Source organism: Herpailurus yagouaroundi, unplaced genomic scaffold (assembly GCF_014898765.1).
Source record: "Herpailurus yagouaroundi ecotype Mexico unplaced genomic scaffold, PumYag 222, whole genome shotgun sequence".
Classification (NCBI taxonomy): domain Eukaryota; kingdom Metazoa; phylum Chordata; class Mammalia; order Carnivora; family Felidae; genus Herpailurus; species Herpailurus yagouaroundi.
In genome coordinates this window covers 8,923,988-8,937,471 of record NW_024412453.1, presented here as the reverse complement: position 1 = coordinate 8,937,471, position 13,484 = coordinate 8,923,988, and the positions used below count along the sequence as shown (strand labels likewise).

Genomic DNA, 13,484 nt, shown 5'->3' with positions numbered 1-13,484 from the left:
TGTGTGTGTGTGTGTGTGTGTGTGTGTGTGTGTGTGTGTGTGTGTGTTTTAAACTAGGTACTGGCTTTTGTTTTGTTTTGTTTTTTAATATTTTTAAAATCCTTGTGTATTTTTGAGAGAGAGAGAGAGACACAGAGTGCAAGCTGGGGTGTTGGACAGAGAGAGAGAGAAGGAGACCCAGAATCTGAAGCAGGCTCCAGGCTCCAAGCTGTCAGCACAGAGCCCGACGCAGGACTCAAACCCATGAACCACGCGATCATGATCTGAGCTGAAGCCAGATGCTTAACCCACTGAGGCACCCAGGTGCCCCTGGGTACTGGCTTTTGAAAATGGAAACATTTCACAGTAAATTCCAGATTTGTGCTTCTCTTGAAACGTCAGAAGAATCCAGTCACATTCTGCCCAAATTCCGGTCCAGACAATTGAATTGTGCTGAGAATGGCTGCCTCCTTGAGATGGGGTATGTGCTAGCAACTCACACCTTGTCCGGGTCTACTTTGTTAATTTGTGGTCCCTGCCTGTCCCCCTTTTCCCTGCAGGCTTTGGAATCTGAATCTCTTGAAATTAGGGCTTCAGAGCTGAGTGAGACCCACTTGCGGCCGTATCCTGTCTCTAGGCACTTCCACGGACTTGCATTCATTCCCAGGACTCAGTCCCTCATGTGTCTGCCATGATCAGTGACCAGTTAGGATCCCTCCTGTTTATTGTGTATCCCCAAGCTTCTGGCACAGTGCTCTGGGCTCAACCTCTGGGGCCGAGCAGCCTCCAGAATGAGCTACCAACAGGCCAAGTGCTGCTGTTTTGGTAGACGTCTGACCTGCCCTGGTGTCTTCACCTCTGCCAGGTTCCTGTGTCCTCACCTGGTGGCCCAGATCATCATTTCTCAGAGTGTGCCCATGGTAGCCATTGCTGCCTCTCTGAAATACTGAGGGGTAAGAGAGAGAGGACAGGTTTTCCCTCCACCCCTTCTGGTGCCCTGGTGCAGCATTCTCAGGCAAATTGATCATACAGCGATGTCAGGGTCGCAGCTGGCCCTTGGGAAACATTTCATCCATGATGTCATAATTGATTTTCCATGTCCTGACTCCCTCCCCCTCCCCCCCCCCCCCCCATTTCCCTGCGTCTCTGCTGCTATGATGCTTTACTGATTCCCCTTGATGTTTGGGGAAAATTCACTCTCCGTGACTTGTTTTGTCCCTGTTAATCCCCAATCAATATGTGGCATCCAGTGCAGTCACTGTTCAGGGGAAAATAATAATTATTCTCCCTGGGCCAAAAGTCATCTTAATTTCAAGGATAAATGGCTAAGTCAACTTTCAGGTTTTTCCTTCTTAAAGTGACAGGTCATGGGTTGGCAGAGGGAGGCAATGCTTCCTCCTATCAATTCCAATATGATAGTTTATTCATATAATAATAATACCCTTTTTATCTGTAAAAAAGTGCCTTCTTATTTCTGCTTTGATGGAGCGCCTGCGGTATGCGGATCTCTTTGAGCACATCATCTCTGGGCCTCTCAATTGCCCATAAGGTGGTTTACTCCTTTTGGAACAGGAGGAAGCTGAGGCAAAGAGATTGCATGACTTATCCAAGGTCATATAACTAGTCGGGGTGGCGGAGGCATGTTACGCTCCAAAGCTCACAAGGACGTTGAGCAAGAGCCCCACTGGTAACTTCATTCCCTGCCCTTTCATCCTTGTCCATCTCCTGGGACAGCCTGAAAGCCCCCTTCTCAAAACTCCTTTTCCTGTAGGAGTGTGATGATTTATCTTTCTCTTTCAACCTTGGTTTGTAGAGTTTGGGATATGCCTGGGGGATGTGATCATGTTTCTGGGGTGAATTACTGCACATTCCAGGTCACAGAGTGTCTTTAATGTTCGTGAGCAGGTGAGTGGGAGCAGCAGGGGCTGATGGGAAGGAAGCCAGGGTGGCATCTGCAGAGCAAGAAGGGTCTCCGGTGAGATCAGCTCTGCTCTTGAACACTCTCCTCCAGCCTGTGGGGAACAGGGAGTCACAGGGTCAGGGACTGCCCCGTTTTTGGGCACTGATCATCTCGCACACATGTAGAACTCCTGCCTGTGCAAAGTCTCCTCTGTTATGTCTGAGGATTGTGCAGTGGGTCCGTTGTGTTTTTGCTTTGGTCTGGCTGTATTCTTCTTACAGTGTCTGCCACTTTTTTTTTTCTACTTTGGCCTCATTGTCAATGTTTGCAGCTTGAGATGCTCTTGTGGGTGCTTCATGGTGCCGGCACCCATGTGTTACCACACCATAGGCTCTGTCTTAGGACGTTTGCAAAGATGCCAACTCTTAAGTTTCCAGAGCAGTGAGAAGAAGTCATGTCTCCTGAACTCTGGGATCCACTCTACCATCTGAGCTCCAAAGCCATCCATCTTGTGCTTTGCACTTAAAGTGTCTCATAAAAACACAGGCTGCAGTTTATCCATTCATATTCTCTCTAGATTGCGCCAGGGACCACGCCCTTGGTTCTTACTCTTCCCCCATCTCCGTCTCTTGGGACATCAAAGCCTCTTGTTTCTTCTTCATCCCCAACCAGTACCCTTATGCAGTGGGCTCATGGAAAAGCACTGTTCCAGGGGGCCCAGCGCCCCTCTCAGACGTGTTGGGATTCCAATTTGGCTTCAAGGTAGGGCCTGGTAATATTTAATAGTATGGGCTTGGATGAGAATGTAAAATGGTGCACGGGCCTTGGAAAACAGGTTGCCGATTCCTTAAAAAAATTAAATGTAGACTTACTCTTATGACCCATCAGTTTCACTCCCAGGAACTTACTCAAGATACAGCCATGAGGATTCTGAAAAGTATTATTCATAATAGCCCCAAAGCGGAAACAAGCCAAGTGGCCATCCATCAGTGAATAGATACAGAAGATGTGGTAGATCCATACAGTGGAATACAATTCAGCAATAAGAAAGCAATGAAATACTGATAACTGCTAGCAAATTCGCTTTTGACCCTCAAACACATGCTGGATGAAGACATCCAGATGTATGGGCACGTTGCACGATTCCGTTATGAAATGTCCAGAGAAGGCAACTCTATAAAGACAGGATGTAGCTTAGTGGTTGCCTGAGGGAAGTAGGAGTAGGGATTAACAGAAAATAGGCATGGGGGGAGATGGGGGGCATGCTGGGAATGTGTAAGACTGGAGGGTGTTGATGGTGGACATTCTATAACTTTATGAAAAACATCATAGAATTGCATACATACAATGGATGAATTTCATGATATGTAAATTATACCTCAATAAAACTTAAAAAAAAAAAAAAAGCCACAACTATGTGGGCCCTGATTCAGACAGACCTTGATTTGAGTCTCCACTCTATTGCTTACTAGCTGTGCCATTGTGGGTTACTTCGTTTATTTTATTATTTTTTTTAAGTTTATTTATTTATTTTGAGAGAGACAGTGTACATGTGAGAGAGCAGGGCAGGGGCGGGGGTGGGGAGAGGGAGAGAAAGAGAAAGAGAGAGGGACAGAATCCCAAGCAGGCTCTGTGTGCTGTGGGAGCAGATCCCGACCTGGGGCCTGATCCCACCCCCTGGGATCATGACCCTGAGCCAAATCAAGAGTCAGACACTAAACCCACTGAGCCACTCAGGTGCCCTGAGGGTTACTTCATTTAACTGAACCTCTGTTTCCTTATCCATAAAATGGGCATAAGGACTGCTTCCTAGGGTTGTTGGGAGGGTTAAAATTGGTCAAAGCACTGTTAGCATCAGGAAAATATAGTAACAATAAAAGTTAACATGCATAAAAAAAAACGAACATTGATACACTCTGTGCTCCATGCAAGTTAATTTTTTTATTGTCTTTCCTCCATGCTGAGATATTTTTTATATTATTAACTTTTTGTTTTTTTTGAAATGGACCTCAGGAGTGCACAGCTAGTGAAGTAATTCCATTTCTGTATCTTGGAAAGAATTTTCGGACGTATGGTGCCCTGCTTACCACAATGGGTCTTTCAGGCTCCCTAGGCTCTCAGGCTCCTGCTTCTTATTTTTGCAAAGCTTCTTGCAGAGAGGCTTAGATGGAGGATGGGCAGGATGGCCCCACGGGGCTTCCCGCAGCCTCCCAATTAGACTAGTTGTGGGGAGACTCTGGAGGAGGGAGGTCTGGGCCCGTGCCAGCAGGATGGCTGGGAGTCTGGGGAGAGAACACAGAGCACAGAAAGGGAACTGTCGAAGCAGCCAGTTTCATTCTGGGCTTGGCAATTGCTTGTGCTGTCAGGAGGAATTGAGCTACTCTGCCGAGGAGAGCTGCCAGGGGCTGAGAAACTCTATCCTTCCAGGTCTCCCAGCACCTCTTGGGCTTCCTGAAAACCTGGCACTGCATGGTGGGAGACACAGAGCTTTGAGGTTGGGAAATGTTGAAATGACATTGAGAGCGCCATCTTGGATGATAGTGGCATTCGAAGTCTTCATCATTTGGCTTCTAGTCTGCATCTCCCCCCGAGGCCTGGCTCCTCTGAATATCCTGGGCTCCCTTTGTCCATAGGTACCATTCCCCCTCTGCCTCTTTGTTTTCATCCCTGCAGCTCCCCCCCCCCTTTTTTTTTTTTTTGCAGAGGGGGACTTTGAACCTTGAGAGGTCAAGCAATTCATTCAAGGTCACACAGCCAGTAAGTGGCAGAGGTGAAATTAGAATCTGGGTTTCGATGATTCAAGAGCCCTTGGCTACTAAGCTCTGTTACCTCCCAAATTTTGGTGCGAATAATAGCACATGTGAATAATTTGGTGTGAATAATTATCACATTGTATCATGACTTGATGATGTCACATCTGTCTCCCCTCTGCAGGGATTGCACATTTTCCACCTCTGTATCTTCTGGGCTCAGCACAGAGCCTGATGTACAGGAGTGACCTTGGGTTCTACCACTTGCTAGTTCTGTGGCTTTGGGTGACTCATTTAAACTTTCTGAGCCTTGGTGAATAATACCTACCCAGGCCATTTGCGAAGATTTGGTGAAGTGATCTATGCATGGTGCTCCATGCCAACTAAGTTTGGAGCCCCCACTCAGTTTGGATGGGGTTTACCTTAATCTCAGCTCCAGGGACTCTGACAGACCCCCGGCTGGCCTGGCCAGATTGCCAGGCCACAGGATTCCTTTGCCACAAGGATTGGTTCAGAGGTGGACATGGGATCTGGATGGGCCAATCTATGCTCTCTCTGGGACCTTGGCTAGAAATACCAGGAAGAGACACATTCCATCCTTCTAAGATAGCGGGTGCTAAGGGCCATATAGACAGTGAGGTATTGCTTTCACCAGGCAGAAAAACACTTTCCTGAGAGCCCAGAGGAAACAGAACCAAGAGGAGAGTGAAAGAGATTTCTGATCATATTATTTGAGTTTCTGGATCCAGCCACGTCTGGACTTTCTCAGCTACGAACCAATAAATTCTCTCCCTTTCTCGAAACTTTGGGCTCGAGTTAGCTTCTCTGGGTTTTGTCACTTGCAAGTGAAACTACATTTCACACAGCAGGCATCTGAAAGTGATGAGTCTTATTTTTATTTACGTGGTCAGTGCTTGAAGGAGTGAATGAAATCATACGTGCATATTGAAGTGATCAGAGTTGAACTTCAGATTTAGCGAATATCACATATTGAGATAGGCAGGCAAGGTGAAGACATGGGACAGGGTCTAGAATTCATGGGGCAGGAGGTTCTTCAGCAGGGTGCAGGACATCGAGACCTAGCTATTTTCTGGTATAAAAGCCACCATGGGATTGGGGAATAATGATGGCAGGTTGAGGCCCGGTGACGAAGAACTTTAAATGTCATGATGATGCATTGGAGGGTAAGCAGTAGATAGTGAAACCAAAGGCCAGTAGGTCATATGGAATGGGCACGAAGGAGGACAGTACTGGCAAGTAGGGGGCACAGCTAGTTCTCAGTCTTGAGTCAGTGAGAGCCAGGTTGGCAAGGGGATGTGGGTAGGGGTCTAACCACGCATAGCATAAGCCCTGCCCGTGGTAGGTGTGACAGGTATGTTTTGATTTGATTTGATTTTTTTTTTAAGGAACTGAGCTTGTTGACTGTAGTTTTACATTATCCTAGGTTTCATTCATTTAAACCATCCATTTAGCAGGTATTTATGCAGCACCTATTACAGGCCAAGCACCCTTGGGGGCCCAGCTGGTAAAAAAAAAAAAAAAAAAAAAGGATTCCCAGACATCTTAGAGTGTACTTCTCATGGGGTAGTGCATGTGGGGTATGTTAGGTGGTGATCAGAGCTAAGGAGAAAAGACATTTGGGTTTTGGGGGGACGGGGAGACCGAATGGAGGAGCACGTGCTGTTTAGGGAAAGTGGGCACAGGGAGCTGATAAGGAATTCTGCCTCAAATTCAAGGCTCATGGCAGGGGATGCTTATTAATTTTGGGGAGGTTGTTTATGGTGTAATACTAAATGGGGAAAATCAGCATAGGAACTACAGACCATTTGCGGATAGAGTAGGATTGCTTTTACCAATGGGAAAATCTTGAATCTGAGCCAATCTTTTTTCTTTTTCCTTAAGCAACTTTGGTAATTTTTTTTTTTTTTTCATGATTTGAAAGGACTCTCATTGCAATTGATACTAATATCGGAGACTGTCATGAGACCGAGGGGGAGAACAGCCTCCCCCAGGTAAAGTCAAGTTATCCACCTTTCTCCCACAAATGTGTCCTCAATTGACTAAAACCTCCCAGAGTGCCCTGAAATGGGACAGGCAAGGCTGTTGTCTCCAGGCCTGTGACAGGTACAAGCTCCAGGAATCCGGGGCAGGGTGGGGGGCAGAGTGTCTTGACCTGGCTCTCTTGGGACCACAGTCAAGCTTGGTATTTCCAAGCTTGTCAGGATTCTAAAAATCCAATCATTGTCCCATTGATTGATTGATTCTAAAATCCAGTCATTGTGTCATTGATTGATTGATTGATTGATTCATTCATTCATTGAGTTACCAAGTATTGTGGGCATCAGATGCCCATGTCCCTCATTTCTTACTCAGTCTCTCCTTTTGCTCAGGGATATGGAGGAATGGTGGCAGCCTCAAAAAAAAAAAAAAAAAAAAAAAAGTCTGATACATGCATCCTTCACTAATTCAGAAAAATCTGCATGTTTGATGATTAAAACAAAAGACCCCACCCTATGCAGGTACAATTTACATAGCATAGCATTCACCCATTTTAAGTGTACAATTTGGGGGATATTTAGTAAATTCAATGCCTTGTGCTACCATCACTGCTTATCCAATTTCAGAACATTTTCATCGCCCCAATAACATCGTTCTTGTGCCCATTCCCACCCCCAGGCCACACCAGTCTATTTTCTGTTTTTGTTAATTGACCTATTCTGGCTGTTTAATATCAACGGAAGCATACAATATGTGATCCTTGGTGTCTGGTTTCTTGTGCGTAAGCGCGCTGTTTTTGAGGCTCATCCGTGTTGTAGGTGGTATTGAGATTTCATTTCTTTTCATTGATGAATAATATTCCATTATATGGAGGGACCACTCTATGTATCCATTCTGGCTGTTTTCTGTTGGGAATCTGTTGTGAACAATGCTGCTCTGAATATTCTCACACACGTCTGTGTGGATGTCCGTTTTCATTTGCCTTGGGTAGATACCAAGGTGGGGAATTGTTGGGTCATACAGGAAGACTACTTTGAGGTTTTCAGGAAACTCATAGCTTCGGGTTTTTTTTTAATGCTTTTCTTTTCCGTTTGGTTTTTGAGAGAGAGAGAGAGAGAGAGACAGAGTGAGAGCACGGGAGGGGCAGAGAGAGAGGGAGACACAGGATCTGAAGCAGGCTCCAGGCTCTGAGCTGTCAGCACAGAGCCTAATGCGGGGTTGGACCCCACGAACCGCAGGATCATGACATGAGCAGAAGTCAGATGCTTAACCCACTGAGCCACCCAGGCTTATAGCTTAGTTTTTAAGCCATGTTAAAATGTCCTCCCAGCTGCTTGCAAAGGGCCGTTGGTGGCCCTGGATGCCCTCCCCACGTGACTATCCCAGGGCTTACAATGGGATTTTCAGGACCTTCTGCCACCTGCCAGAGTAGATCCCCACTGCCACCCCCAGCCACTTGTCCATGCAGCCCCCTCCCAGCTCCAAGGAAGAGGGAACCCGAAGAGGGCCATGGCTGTCTGAACTGGGCTTTCTCCCTGGACCAGACTTGTACAGTCCTGTAAAAGCAGCCGCAAGGTTTCCCTGCTGCAAAGGGTTTTTCATGCAAGGTACAAAGGAGCTGAATGTCATGTTGGAAAGGTGAACCCAGGTAGCCGGGATGAAAACAGCTGGGCACTGTTTGCTCTGCATTTCCCTTGGAGGAATCAGCTGCGTTTGAGGAGCGGTCGGGTCCATTTTTCAGCTTCAGCTGCGGCTTGGGTCTGTGTCAACTTTCAGAAGCATAGAGGGGAGGGGACTGAGACTGTAGCAGGAATCAGAGGTCTCTGGAGACTTGGAGACAGCCTCCAGATGGTGTGACAGGTCCGGGAGGCCAGTCAGCCAGCTGAGCAGCTGTGATGGGGAGCCCGTGATCAGAGAGCCACACGTGGCTTCGTTCATCCCGTGGGAACCTGGGGAATTTGGGCTCAACCAGACGGTGCCCAATGGAATCTTCACTTGTCTAAGACCCAGGAGGTTAGTGTAAGTTGAACAGATGCCAACGGTACCAGTCTTCTTACTGGTCCTCCCCTAGTGGGGCCGAAGGTGATTTTAGAAAAAGACTCAAAACCAGGTTCCCAAGATGGAATTGTTGGTCGCTGAGAAGGTGCTATTAAGAAGGCGACCTCAGGGGACACCTGGGTGGCTCAGTCAGTTAAGCATCCAATTCTTGATCTCGGCTGAGGTCATGAGAGATGACCCGTTCGTGAGATTGAGCCTTCCTGTTGGGCTCTGCGCTGAGCCTGGTGCCTGCTTGGGATTCTCTCCTTCTCTCTCTCTCTCTGCTCCTCCCCTGCTTACATGCACATGCGCTCTCCCTCTCTCTCAAAATAAATCAACTTTTAGAAAAAAGAAGGTGATCTCAGGCATCAGATTAGTTATACAAAATCATCGGATAATGTATTTAACTCCTCTGTGCCTTGGCGTCTTCATCTGTTAAATGGGACTGAAAAGAATATCTCCTTGTTTGAGGATTAACTGGGATTATTTTTGTATAAGCTTTAGCAAAGTGATGGATTCATAGAAAGACAATAGTAAATCCTACCTATCATTAGTTTTATTTTTAAATTTATGCTTTATTTATTACTAAGGTGATTTTTTATTTTAAGTCTCCATTCTACCAGGTGAATCTGGTAGAGTCTCCCATTCAGTTCTACCAATTGAATCTTGATGTATTCCAAGTAGCCCCTGGTGATTCAGTCTTGCCTCTCCTCACAGATTTTGTGTCTGTAAATGTCGTAGGGTTGCAGGCGAAGCACATGGAGAGAGTGTGATCATCCTTGCCTGGGTGAGGGGCCATCCTGTCTTGAGTTATCGTCTGTCCAGGCTGATATCTATGGAGGCTCATTTTATCGTGTTACTTGCAGCTTTAGGAACTGAAGCCTAGAGAGATAAGGAAACGTGCCTAAAAAAACACAGCTGAAAAATGGAGCCAAGATTGAAAACCAGGTGTGTCTGACTTCAGGGACTTGCTCTTTACTATGTGTCTTCCAAATGTGACCTGAAGGCCTGTGCACCTTAAGTCCAGATGGTCCCATCATTCAAAAACCAAGGGGAAAAAGGGTTTTTTTGAGGAATGGACTAGGATTGCCTTGTGACCGGGCAGAGAGGACCTTGGGTACTTACTTGAGTCATCTGCCAGATAAAAAGGTTTTTGTTAAGTTTAGAAAGCAATGGTGTTTCAGTTAACAAGGTATATTCAGTGCATATCTGTTGAATTGAAGGAAGTGGAAAGGGAGAAGAGAAAGCAAAAAGAGGGAAGAACATAAGAAAAAGAAAGGAAGGTTGGAAAGGAGGAAGGGAGGGAGTGGGGGCAGAAAAGGTTTTTGTCTTCCTTCATGAGGCATGCCTTTGGTTTTTTATTTTGTTTTTTTAATATAAATTTTTTTAAATGTGTATTTTTGAGAGAGAAAGACAAAGCATGAACAGAGGAGGGGCTGAGAGAGGGAGACACAGAATGCAAAGCAGGCTCCAGGCTCTGAGCTGTGAGCACAGAGCCTGACACGGGGCTTGAACCCATGAACCGCGAGATCATGACTTGAGTAGAAATGGGACACTAAACCAACTGAGCCACCCAGGCGCCCCGAGGCATGCCTTGCAATGTAATACATTATGGGACTTCACCAGGTTATGCCTTAGTGTCTCCAGCAGAACATTTTCAAAATTTGTATTCTTGGCTTACACCCCACACCTACTGAGTTGGAATCCCCAGGGTCATTCCTGGGCAGGTAAACTCAGGTGAATCGACATTGTAACTGTCATCGAGAACTGTGAGTTTGTAGTTTTTTGATTTGGTTTGGTTGGTTGGTTGTTTTGAAGCAAATTTAGGATTGATTGAGGTTTAGCAAATGATTTGTTACAGGTTGTGAGTCTGGGTTGATTGGGTCTCTTATTTAGACACTTCGGACTGATTTCCCTGTCGGGGGTGTGCTCAGTGACGCACTGAGGGACCATTAAAAGGCACCGCTGGGTCAAGGCCCCCGTTTGCCTTTGTGAGGGCCAAGGAGTGTGCGGGGTTGACATTTTCCCTTTAAGCAAACCCTGTGTCACTTGGAACCAGAGTCTCTTTTTGTACCTTTATCTCGCTTTAGCTCGCTGATGGTAGAGTAACAGATTTGTACACATCTTCCTGATTTTCAGGACTAAAGATTTTCAGGTCTAAATGGACCTAAATCAAAAATGTTTTCACTAATTGTAGCGATGGTGGCCACGGCGGAGGTTCCCAAGGGACCAGTGAGATAGCGTCTCCTGTGTGTTTGCATGAGGATGTTCTCCCTGCCTGTTAGCATTAGGTTAGGGTTAGAGTGATCTGTTTTTCCAGGCAGCACCCATCGTGACCTAGCTGCTGGTTGCCTGATTTGAATTTCCCGTCACCAGAGTAGAGGATGATCATCCTTGCTTGGTACAGCATCTCTGAATTAATTGGCTGCCTTCAGGACTTGTAGGTGACAGCCATTGGACAGGAATAGATATTGAAACCTTGGGAAAATTGTCTTGCCTGAGAGGCTCATTACTGCATCCAATACAAAGGAATTTGGGCAGGGAGGTCAGAGCTAATGTGCTTAATATTCAGTTGCTGCAGGGACCTAGCCAAGGAATTGAGAATGTCCTGAAAATTACTGGCTCATTTGTTTGCATTCTCTGGCTGTGTTCTTGGAACCCATGGAGGAGGGAGGGCTGAACACAATGGAAACTGGGAAAAGGCCCAGGCCAGTATCTTAGGGATGAGAGGGGTTTTGTGGCCATAGCCAAGAGGTCGTTTAATCTGACTCCGGGTCAGTGTAGGCTTCTACCCTAAACTAGCAGTGATCATTCATTCATTCACCACATACTTACCTAGGACCTGCTATAAGCCTGGAATTATGCCTGGAAATTTTTCAGAGATTACCTGTGTTGGTTAAAATATTCCTAGAAACAAGTGACTGTTTTCCCAGAACACAAAGATTTAACAATTTAGCTAAGTCATAATATCGAAGTGTCCCTTCCACTCGCAATGTTTTTTTCTTCTTCGACTACAGTTTTTACTTCGAAGAAGTTAAAAAGGGTACAGAAAAGTACAGAGAACGAGGTAAAAATCACCCGGACTTCCACCACCCAGACTCTATGATTGTTAACTTTTGGTCCTATTTCTTCGGGATGTGTTTTGTTTTGACATCAGAACCAGTAAGTGACAGGTCATGTTGAAATTGCCCCTTTTCTGTCACCATCTGTCTTACCCTCTCTCCAGCATGGGGTTAAGGGTCATGAATTTTGGTTAGTTCCTTTTTATATCTAATCCGGATAACATTTAAGTATTTAAAATTTATTTCTTTTTTAATTGTGGTGACATTTATGTAACACAAAATTTGCCATTTTACTACTTTTAAGCTCACAGTTCTGTGGCATGAATTGTGCAACCAATTCTATGACCATCCATCTCCAGATTTCTTTTCATCTTGCAAGACTTAAACTCTGTACCCATTAAACACTAGCTTGCCAATTCCCCCTACCCCAGCTCCTGGCAACCACCCTTCTACTTTTTTTTTTCTACTCTCTACCTCTATAAATTTGACTACTCTCTGTACCTCATAGAAATGGCATCCTAGAGTATTTGTCCGTTTGTGAATGACATTTCACTTAGCACAATGTCCTCAAGGTTCAGCCACGTTGTAGCCTGTGTCAAGATTTCTTCCCTTTTTAAGGCTAAGGGTTCTGTTGTATGTATATACCACATTGTGTTTGTCTGTTCATCCGTCCGTGAATACTTGGATGGCTTCTACCTTTTGGTCATTGTGAATCATGTGGCTCGTAACATGGGTGCTCAAATACCTGGTTGAGACCCTGTTATCCGTTCTTTTGGGTGTATCCCCAGAAGTAGAATTGGATCATAGGGAAATTCTATGGTGATTTTTTTGAGGAACCAACATACTGTTTTCCACAGTTGCATTTTATAGTCCCATCGCTTCTCGGCCTTTTGGCTAAGATCAAGTATAGTCCCACCAGCAGTGTATAAGTGTTCCAATTTCGCCACATCGTTACCGACAATTGTTATTTTCTGGGGTTTTTTTCCTATCTTTTTTTTTAATAGCATCCATTCTAATGGGTGTAAGGTAGTGTCTTACTATGGTCCAGATTTGTGTTTTGCTGATGATGATTGATAATTGAGCTTCATTTCATGAGCTTATTGGCCATCTGCATATCTTCTTTGGAACAGTGTACCTGCAGGTCCTTTGCCCATTTTTGAATTTGGTTGTTCATTTCTTTTTTAGTGTTGAGTTTAGGAGTCCTTTATGCATTCTGGATATCAACCTCTTATCACATAAATAATTTGCAAATATTTTCTCCCATTCTGTGGCTTGCCATTTCTCTGTGTTGATTGTGTCCTTTGGTGCGCAAAAGTTTTTGATCTCGATGGGGTTCAATTTGCCTGTTTTCTTTTGCTGTCCCTGCTTTTGATGTCATATCCCATGAGTGTCAAATCCATGAGATCATTGACCAATCCATTGTCATGAAGGTTTTTACATCTGTTGTTTTTTAAGAGTGATGGCTTTGACTCTTATGTGGAGGTCCTCTTGTTAACTTTTACATATAGATTTATGTTTTGGTAAGTAATATATAGTATTTTATGTTTCAATTTTTGTTCATTGTATCATACTTGACATTGCATTCTCCACCTGCCTTTTCCCCTCTCACTCAACATTATGTTTTGGGGCTTTATATATGTTACTGTCTAGCTAGGTATTCCGTCTAGCTCCATCCATCCATTATCCATTCAGCCGGCCATTTCTGTTTTTTCCTTCCTTCCTTCCTTCCTTCCTTCCTTCCTTCCTTCCTTCCTTCCT

At 45.1% G+C, this 13,484-nt stretch overlaps 1 protein-coding gene and 1 pseudogene across 4 annotated transcripts in view; one reads left to right on the top strand and one right to left on the bottom strand.

Moving 5' to 3' along the window:
- The window catches only part of SHISA9 (shisa family member 9), a 419,426-nt gene that overhangs the window by 158,127 nt on the left and 247,815 nt on the right, over positions 1 to 13,484 (top strand). The gene's annotated exons all lie outside the window — the stretch shown is intronic.
- Positions 1,961 to 13,484, bottom strand: part of LOC121019362 (60S ribosomal protein L35a-like) — a 21,988-nt pseudogene continuing 10,464 nt past the window's right edge.